This window comes from Macaca nemestrina, chromosome 4 (genome assembly GCF_043159975.1).
Source record: "Macaca nemestrina isolate mMacNem1 chromosome 4, mMacNem.hap1, whole genome shotgun sequence".
Taxonomy (NCBI): Eukaryota; Metazoa; Chordata; class Mammalia; order Primates; family Cercopithecidae; genus Macaca; species Macaca nemestrina.
The window spans coordinates 27,171,601-27,181,747 of record NC_092128.1 but is presented as its reverse complement, the minus strand read 5'-3'; the positions used below and the strand labels follow the sequence as shown (position 1 = coordinate 27,181,747).

At 50.4% G+C, this 10,147-nt stretch overlaps 1 long non-coding RNA gene across 1 annotated transcript; it reads left to right on the top strand.

The window, feature by feature from the left end:
- Nucleotides 1-2,044: 2,044 nt before the first annotated feature.
- Nucleotides 2,045-4,666, top strand: LOC139362734 (uncharacterized). The gene is made up of 2 exons (XR_011621971.1): nt 2,045-2,384; nt 4,440-4,666. It is a non-coding gene; the product is annotated as an uncharacterized lncRNA (long non-coding RNA).
- Nucleotides 4,667-10,147: the final 5,481 nt, after the last annotated feature.

Sequence of the window (10,147 nt, the reverse complement as noted above, 5' to 3'; positions counted from 1 at the left end):
GTGCTGCTTACTGAGTGAAGCGGGTTACTTGCATTGGGGTAGGTTTTACACCCCCAATTTCTGGATGAGGTGAGGCTGAGGGGGTCAGTAGCTGTCCTAGGCACAAGGAGAATGCCACCTTACAGTTTGTTCACCAGTTCTTCCCAAAGCCTATGCTTGTGATCTGACAAGGAAAGCAACTCAGGGCTGGCTCCATGAACATTCTAAAATCAGAGAGGCTTCCTTTCCCTGCTGCCTCCAAGGCCCCATGCTAGGACCCTCCAGCTGGTGCTGTCCGGGGACCTCTTCCCCGGTCCCTCCCGCTTTCCTGGAGCAGTATTCCCCTCACCCCCGTCCTGCTCCAGCCCCAGCCAGTGTCCCTGGTGGATTTTCACTGAATATGTTGCCCCCACCACCAACAGCATTTTTATTTGCACATCCTTGGGGATGCCTTGCCTGAAGGAAGGAGTCCGTGGGATTGTCCAGAGATGAGAGGGAAATATTGCACAGTGGGAGTCCCAGCAGGGGCGAGGAGCAGGGGAGATGGCCGGAGGCTCTGTCTCCACCCTCCTCTTACCACTGCCAGTTTCCAGGGAAAGCCAACCCAGCCAGAGCAGGGCAGTGGCACTACTGCTTGCTAATGCTGTAGCATATCTGGTACCTCAGTAAATTTTCCAGGACATGAGAGGCCCATGTAATAGGTCAGGAAACTGAGCCACAGAGAGGACATGTGACTTAGCACAAGGGAAGAGTGGTTGAAATGGAACCAGATTCCAGGAGGCCTCATTCCCAGTCCTGTACTCTTCCTGCGGAGACACCATGCTTTGAACCAAGCTCAAAGTTGCCAAAGTGAACATTTTAAAACTTCTCCCAGGGCTCAAGAGATGGCCGAGTGAAATCTCCAGACACTGCGGCTCCCACAGACTCCTTAATGGGCCCTTCACTTCATGGGCACAGTTTGGTGGTTGGGGTAAGAGGAGCTTCGTGGAGAGGACAAAGGATGGGGAAGGAGCCTAAATCCCAAATGTAACTATTTTGACCTAAATCCCAAATGCAAGGATTTTGTCCTAAATCCCAAATGCAAGGATCCCCTCCCTTTCCTCACAGAGTTCAGGCGGCCCCTCTTCCTTCTCCCAGGTTCTATACCCTCCTGTCTGAGTCAGAGCACCCTGGAAAGGGAAAGTCCTCTGGATGCGTTAGCGGCGGCAGGCTTTACTAAGCCGGCTTCTCTGGTGGGTGCGCGCGGCTGCGGGTTCCAAGCTCGGGCTCTGTGCCGGTCCGGGCTCGTGCTTCCTCGTTCTAGCAGCAGAGGGCGCGCCTGTCCTTGGAGAAGGAACCGCGCGGCCGCAGCCCCTTCCTCGCCAACTGCTGGCTGCCTGGGGACCGGCGCGGGAAGCCGGGAACAGTGGCTTTGCGGAGGGCGACCCAGGTGGACAAAAGAGCTCGGCACACCGTGTGTCCCCAGGCTCGCTTCCTCCGTGCGCCCCTGTCATCTGCTCCATCTCCGGGAAGCAAAGGGACTTGGAGTGTGGCACAAAGAGCAGAGACGCAGCGGCCGGGTCACCAGGATGGTGTCCTCACCTGAGGCCAGGCCACACCTAGGCCTCCCCACACGCTGTTCCTATAGGAGTGCCACCAGAACTCACTCCAAAAAGGAATGGACGGCGAGGGTTTGTAAATGGGACAGCACTCTGGGAGTGCAAAGCCTGGGACCGGTCCCGGTGGCAAATTGGCCAGTCCTGGAGCCTCTATGTGCCCAGTTTCTGTATAATGCAAGGACGCTGAATGAGGACATGGTCCCTAAAACCCTTCCAGGGCCAGCATCTGGGATCTCATGCTTACATCATCTTGTCCTTCCTTTCCATGGACTCCGCCTGTTGGACAGAGTCCACTGACGTGCACCTGCCTGAGCTGAGCGGGGAGGGGCCAAAGTTGTCCTCTGTGAAGTCACAGAGAGCCCGAGAGCAGCAGGGTCGGTCCTCCTGCCTCTCATCTCGCGTTCCTCCTGCTCACAGGAACCAGAATCCCTACCAAGTTTCCATCCTAGAGACAGTCGAGGTGACTCATTTCACCCCCTGGTGGGCTTGGTTGGCCACACTCATTGGGTGCGGCACCTCTGATGTGGGAGGCAGGGGTCGGTGGAGGGGAAGCACTTCCTCCACCGGGGGCCAGGTTGTGGGAAAGGCTGGGAAAACACACGCTCTGACGCAGGCTCTTCTGTGACCTACCTTGGGTACACGGGAGAAATCCTTCAGCATCCCTGAGCCTCCATTAGCCCGTCATGAAACGAGAGGTTAGAGATGGTGTCCACATCCCTTTACTGTTTTGATGTCTGCACTTGGTGAATCCCGGTCAAGCACACCTAACCACTGCCTCTCTGGAGAAGGAAAATGAAGGAGGAGGAGGTAGGGAGGAAAGAGAGACCATTTAGGAGGAGAGCAGAGTCAGAGGGGAAAAAGGGTGGATGGGAGGATGCAATGGGTGGGTTTGCACCTGCTCAGAGGTGGGCAGCTGAGCTTTGAGGAAGGTGCTTCCCTGCACTGCATGGCGTGGGATGCTGTGTGTAGGCGATGGGCAGGAAGTGGGGGTTCTGGTGAATTAGGAGGACATATCTTGATAGAAATCCAAGTGTGCTCTCAGTCCATCCATGTAGACAGGATATAACCTCTTAGGACATTCAGAAACTGAAAATAGAGCATATATGGCTCTGGAAGCAAGGCTCTCTCTCTCTCTCTCTGTATGTATATGATGTGCAAATGCACATGCAATAGAAATACAAGCACCATGCAGACTGCATAGGTAGGCATCATCAATAAACATTTATTCAGCACCTACACTCAGAAACTCACGCACATTTACAAGCCAACATATCCTGCTATACACATGTACAAAAAAGATCACATTGACCCCTAAGGCAAAGAACCACTCGCTTGAAGAAGCTTCTCTTACAAGATATTAATAAAATACACAGGCACATTTTAACTTTAAAAACTCTGGAGAAGGAAAGAAGGAGGGTGAAGAGACGGGGCTGGAGGGTGGAATGGGTAAGGCAGGGCTAATCACAAAGTACTTAGCCCATGCATCTGGGCCTCTCTGTAAGCACCATATTTCACGATACCTTCAACCTGATTTTCCAACTTATTGAAAACACTTGCCAGCTGCTGCTGAGTGACTCCATTTACCGTTTACATGAGCTCGCTCTAACAGGGCCCCCTGGAAGGTAGTTCCTGAGGAGAGTTATGGGTGGAAATGGAGTTGGAGGCCCTAGATCTTGGAATTTTGATCGGGGAATGGGAGAAGGCAGAGTAGGGTCATCACCCAGGAGGGAGAGGGTGGGGCAGGCCAGGAGGGATGGTGGGAGGTTCTGGTAACTTCCACAGGCACATCTTGGATAGGAATTCTTTGTGGTGGGTAGTGTAAACTTTTTTCACCTCCATCACCCCACATGCAGACTCAAATATACAGACATGTGAAATGACATATGGGGATTTCATAGTACCTCACAGGATGGCTCCCAGGAGCTGGTCCTCTTGCAGATATGTTAGTTATCTGCCTCTGCATTGATGAGCAGAGTGTTCCCTTGCAGGACCCCATCTGTTGTAAACACCACCTCCATGGGTCTGCCATGATTCCCTCTGTTCTCTCCTCTCAATCACTGCAATGTGGGTCCCTAATGCTGCAGGCTGCTCCTCTCCCATTTCCCCCTCCTGTCCTGTCCCTTTTTTTCTGTCCTCCTCTGCCTGTGACAGAAGCTTCTGGAAGAAAAAGGAGGCTCTCCTATTAGCACATTTGTATGAATAGATGGGTTTGACAGGGTGCTGGCATGCTAAAATGATAGATAATCCTCCCGGGAGGAACTGAGACGCTGAGCAGCTACGTTGTGATTAGAAAGCACGGGGGAATTTCCAGAGAGGTGAAGGCTGGCTTTTCCTGGTGAGGCATCCAGGGACCTCGTCAGCCTCAGGTCAGATACTGACCCCTTCGGCTGGTTAATCCGGTCCATTCCCATGGTAGCCTGTAATCAGTCCAGTCTGGGATCAAAGTTTAGCAAGTCCTCCATGTTTTTCCCACACAGACAGGGCCTGAGGACCCCCACCCCACTATTAGAGACCCCTCAATCTTTGCCTTCAACTCCAAAGCCAGACCCAGATCTGTACGGGCTGAGAGAAAATCTTCAGGGAAACCTTTTGCCTTTGTAGCCATGCCAGTCACAACCCCAGGCTGTGGCGCTGGGCTTCTCCCAGTCTGGTTATGTGGGGATCTCATCATCAGAACTCATCTGTATTACCCCGATTAGGTGACTCTGGATCAGCCAGGTGGCATGGAGGAGGCCTGCTCTTTCCCCGCTCCCTCCCTGGGGCACCTGCCTTCAAGGTCTGCTCTGCTGTCAGCCCCTCCTCCTTGTTCCTAAGCTCCACAACTTCACTTAATCAGCTTCCTCCGCTGCCTCTCATTTCCAGCAGGGTGTGGCTGTGCTGGGAAAGAGACTTGGCCTGCAGCCACACAGTGATTCAGAAGACGCTGAGTGAGGACCTCTGTGTCCCTGCTCCAAGGACTCGGAGATGACCCGTCCCAGGACACTCAATCCTGCCTGCAGATGCTAGGCTCTGAGGAGATGCCTGCTATAGCACCAGCACATTCTGCAGAAATGTTTTGAAATGCATTAATAAATAACTGGAGAACAGTATCTATACAATTACCTAGATTTGCCTGAACTTTGCAGGGCAACTAAACAAACAGACATATTATACGTTCGCAGAAAGGCCACAGTACAGAAGACAAACCGAGGCTTGGTTACCCTGAGGATCAGCAGCCGGATCTTTTTCTGAAACAAATTTCCTGCTAGAGAGTCCCTGATATCTGTGATGCAGTATTTCCCTAGTTTTTATTTCTACTTCAATGAGGCACCTCAATGTGAGTTTCCTTTGGGAAAAGAAAATCAAATGTCCCCACAGCTTTGTGCCCAGTTGTGAAGGACAATTTCAGCATTGATCACCTGTCTGGACTCTTGTGGGGAGGAGGCCAGTGGGCCTAGTAAGACCCTTAGCACACTCGGGCTGTCTAGCCTTAAGGAAACCAGACCTGCCAGGAAAGCCGGAAAGCTATGAAGAGATTTTTCTCTGCCTTCCTTGGGGGACAGTCTTCCAGAGCAACAATGTACCATGCATTGACAGAAAACTCATTATGTTCAAGGTGCTGGGAGAAGCTAGTTGCAGATACTTAGAGCAGTAAGTCTTTAAGTTAGACGTAAGGAAGGACTTCCAGCTATTGGTATTGATATAGTGGGACCCAAGCTTGCTTCACAGCTTGCAGCATCAGGGAAGGATGAGATCATTCTTGAGAACATTTTGAATAAAGGCTTAGAGGGACTGAATATTTAACGATCCCGTTAACATTTCTCCCTGTCTTCCTCCTGCTTTCCAGGATGATACCGATGTATGATTTTTACTTAAGGCCCTCCCCCATTCTCACAGACACACCTGGAGCCTGGCAGGCCTTGGCATCAGTGGCTGTTGTCATGGCGGGGAGAGCTGAGGTGACCTCTGTGACTGCCCTGGGCACAAGGACTGTGGTTCTGTGAATCCTCCCTAAGCCCGCTGGTGGGGCCCCTTTGCTGCCACTTCAAGTCAGGTTTCCCGGCTCAAGTAAATTCTGAAGCGGATTGACCTAATTTCCAGAGTCTAAAGGGTGACAAAAAGCCCCAGTCAAAACTCCTGTAAGTGGGTGATAAACAGTCTCTGTTAGAAATAATAACATCTCCAAAGGCGAGCAGGCTTCCTAAGACTCCCTTGCCTTTCAGAGAGACAGCTCTCTCCTGGGAGGGGACTCCCTGAGCCTCCCGCTTTGGCCACTCCAGAGGAAAGGTCTGCCTTGCTGTCTCCCTGCCGCGCTAGCTGCTCACCATTTTCACGGACCACCACAGCCTCCTGATGGACCCCACAGCAGGCAGAGGCTGTGGGAGAGGTCTCCACCCTGCAGGGCGGGGCTGACAGTGGTGCTTGGCCTTTAGAGTTGAAACATGTTGGTTCTCTGCCTTGGGAGGAAAAACCACTCCGTCTCTCTCTGTCTCTCTCTGTTTCCGTCTCTGTCTCTCTCTCAGACACACATACACATACACTGAGACAGCTGTCATACCAAATTTACATATTATGGAAACCGAGGCCCAGAGAGGTTAAATAACTTGCATGGTTTTGTCCAGCTAATAAGTGGGCAAAGCTAGAATTAGAATTGAAGCCCAGTGACAGCTTTCAAACCAGGTTCCCTTTCCCCTACTCTGGTGCTGCAGCGACTTTAGTAAGCATAAAAAGTACTTGTGGATCTTGTTCAAATGCAGGTTCTGTAGGTCTAGGGTGGGGTGGAGATTCTGCATTTGCAGTAAGTTCCCAAGTAGCAGGGTGGGCTACAAACACCCCAGAGCTGCAGACCCTGGGGAGCGCTGCCCATAGGATGGGAGGCAGCAATCATTCTGGAAAACGGGGAGACATAAAGACCAATACAAGCTTAGGTCTCCAAGGAGGCAGGGAGGTCAGGAGTGGGAGGAAAGGCAGTCTGTCCTTCTCTTTCCTTAGAAGACTTCGTGGTTTGAACTTTGCCTCGGTCAGATTTCCTGATATGGGTACAATTTGTGCTGACCTCAGTGGGCATCTGGAGCCAGAAATGACCAGGAATAGGGGGAGACAACATCCGCCAAGTTCCATTCCTGGTTCAAAATTCTAACTTGCCAGCTTGTTCATTCATCTAATGACTCAGACTTGATGGCAGATTGAATTTTCCAAAAATGACTGCAACACTATCTTCCATCCCACACGTTATTCTTATAGTGGGACTTTCCATCTAGAGGTAGGACCTGTATTTCTTCCCCATGAATCTGAGTGGATGTGCAGTTATAGCTGAAGTGATGCTATGAGACTTCAGAGACTAGGTCATAAAAGGCAATACATTAGGCTGGGCATGATGGCTCATGCCTGTAATCCCAGCACTTTGGGAGGCTGAGACGGGTGGATCATCTGAGGTTGGGAGTTCAAGACCAGACTGACCAACATGGAGAAACCCTGTCTCTACTCAAAATACAAAATTAGCCGGGCGTGGTGGCACATGCCTGTAATCCCAGCCACTCAGGAGGCTGAGACAGAAGAATCACTTGAACCCGGGAGGCGGAAGTTGCTGTGAGCTGAGATCATGCCATTGCACTCCAGCCTGGGCAACAAGAGCAAAGCTCCGTCTTAGTAAATAAATAAATAAATAAATAAATAAATAAATAAATGGCAATACATTTTCCACTTGGCTCTGTTGGGACACTTGTTCTTGGAATCCAGCCACCATGTTATGAGGAAGCCCAAGCAATCACATGGAGAGGCCATGTGGAGGTGTTGTAGCCAACAGCCCCAGGTGATGCCTCAGCCAACAGCCAGGTGTATCAGTGAATAGGTCTTTGGAATGATTCCAGTAGGTAGTCACTGAGTCACCCCAGCCTTTGACTCTTTCCAGCTGAGCCCTCAGACATTGTGGAGCAGAGAGAAGCAATTCTTGCCTTGTGCTGTGATATGGTTTGGCTCTGTGTCCCCACTCAAATCGCATCTCTGATTGTAATCCCCACGTGTTAAAGGAGGGACCTGGTGGAAGGTGATTGGATCATGGGGGTGATTTCCCTCATGCTGTTCTTATGATCGTGAGTGAGTTCTTCTGAGATCTGATGGCTTTATTAAGTGTTTGGCAGTTCCTCCTTCACTCTCTCCTTTTCCTGCCACTTTGTGAAGAAAGTACTTGCTTCTCCTTCACCTTCTGCCATGATTGTAAGTTTCCTGAGGCCTTCCCAGCCATGCAGAATTGTGAGTTAATTAAAGTTCTTTCCTTCATGGATTATCCTCTCAGATATTTCTTTATAGCAGTGTGAAAATAGACTAATACACCTTGTTCGAATTCTTGACCAGCAGAATCCTTGAGCATAAAAAAAAGGTTGTTTCAAATGCTGATGCATGGCTGGGCATGGTGGCTCATGCCTGTAATCCCAGAACTTCGGGAGGTTGAGGAGGGCGAATCACCTGAGGTCAGGACTTCGAGACCACCTGGCCAACATGGAGAAACCCTGTCTCTACTAACAATACAAAAATCAACCAGGTGGTAGGCACCTGCAATCACAGCTACTTGGGAGGCCAAGGCAGGAGAATTGCTTGAACAGGGGAGGTGGAGGTTGCAGTGAGCCAAGATTATGCCACTGTACTCCAGCCTGGGCGACATAGCAAGGCTCTACCTCCAAAAGAAAAAAAATGCTGATGCATTTGTGGTGGTGTATGACACAGCACCAGTAACCCACGCTAGTCCCAAAGCAGGGACTGCCTGAGGTGGTGTGGGTGACAAGGCTCAGGAGGGATTTATAAACAGGTTGGAGAGTGGGTTAACTCCTGTGTTCATGTGCACTTTACACTTTCAAAGGTTCTTTTCCATACTATGGATGCCTCAACAATTCTCATTTTATGGATGGGAAAACCCTATTTTCAGACGATTTTCATGCTGAGGCTTATGAAGGTTAAGTCCTTGCCAAAGGTCACACAGGGGCTGAGGTTGCACCAGGATGACTCCCAGGTCTGACTCCAGAACCAAACCTCTTTCCATTAAAGCTGTGCTGCCTCAGCTCCTGGCCTTGCTCAGCCCTTGGCAAATAAAACGTCACTCACTGCCTGATGCAAAGCCACGGATGGCTGGAGCCCTCCCCTCGATATGATGAGTTTGAATTTTGTGCCTTTAGTACCTATCATGCAAGAAGAAAAATCTCAAGCGTTGTTTAATAAACAGAGTCAGAGGAAAGCCATAGAATAGGGCAGGTGTTATTTATCAAACTTAGGAAATAATTTAATCAGGAAAAATCAATCCTGGGGTTACTGTTTTCCGGGAGGGTGAGGATTAGTGTGAGGACTGAGCTCATCAGTGCTCCAGGATTTGAGAGGGGCTGCAGATGGGGAGCAGGTGTTGGGGTCTTTGAGCCTAGTTCGTATCAGGTATTTTTCCCATTTTCTTTGTATCTGCAGAATCTCTCCACGGACTCTGTGACTCAGCACTTGTGGCTTTCAGGCTGCGGCCTTCATTACCTCCGAGTAAGGCGGCAGACTGGTGACCCCCAGCTCTCTGAGGCACCTTGTTCCTGCTGTGATTTCAAAGATGACTGTCAGGTGCTTGTGGACAAAGTGTCCCTGTCCAGTTTGCCTCTGGCCACAGCTCCCAGCCCTTCACGTATCCCACTCCTGGCTCCTGATGGTGTTTGAATCCTGATGCCATGATGTGACCCCACCTTCTTCCTAGCACAGAAGTCTTTGAGCAGAGCTGGTCGGAACCCATGCCACAGAGGCCGCCGTGGGAGGGTGCAGGGCCTGTGCTCTGGGTAGAGGAGTTTTATTCAGACTCCCTCTCTGGCAGGAATGCACCTCTCAAATTCCTGGCAGGATGGGACCGAAGTAGTCACCCTTTCCCTGAGTCTTATGTGGGGAATGCTCCCTTTCCTGGCATCCTATCTCTGGGTTTCTGATTAGAAGGGATACTTCTGTTTACCCCAAATTCTTCTGCCTCATGCCTTCTAGCTGGTATCACCAGCAACTGGACATGATGGGATGGTCATCTGTATGTGTCAGCTTGGTAAGGTTGCAATATTAGACACTAACCACGGTGTTTCGTAGATGTGGTTAACATCTACTGTCAGCTCACTTCAACTGATGGAGATTGCCCTCTATCACGTGGTGGGGCCTGATCCAATTGGTTGAAGGCTTTAAAGAGCAAAAGCTAAAGTTTTTCCAGGAAAGAAGAAATTCTGCCTCAAGACTGCAGCATGAATTCCTGCCTGAGTTTCCAGCCTGCTCTGCAGATTTCATACTTGCCAGCTCTAAAATCACATAAACCAATTCCTCAAAATAAATAAAAAGTAAATATTTTATACACACACACCCCCCCCCCCACACACACACCCCACTTCTGCTGGTTCTGTTTCTCTGGGGAACCCTGGCTGATACAGACAAACCCCTGAACATAACGTTTTAATTCTCCTTGGCAACTCTGACCCAGGAATGGCAGGTGTGATGGCAGTGGTGGAGAAGGTGGGTGGAAGGTTGAGGCTGACATGCAGACACACATGCACACACACATTTTTTTGAGCCTGTGTCATGTGGACATTATCTGCTAC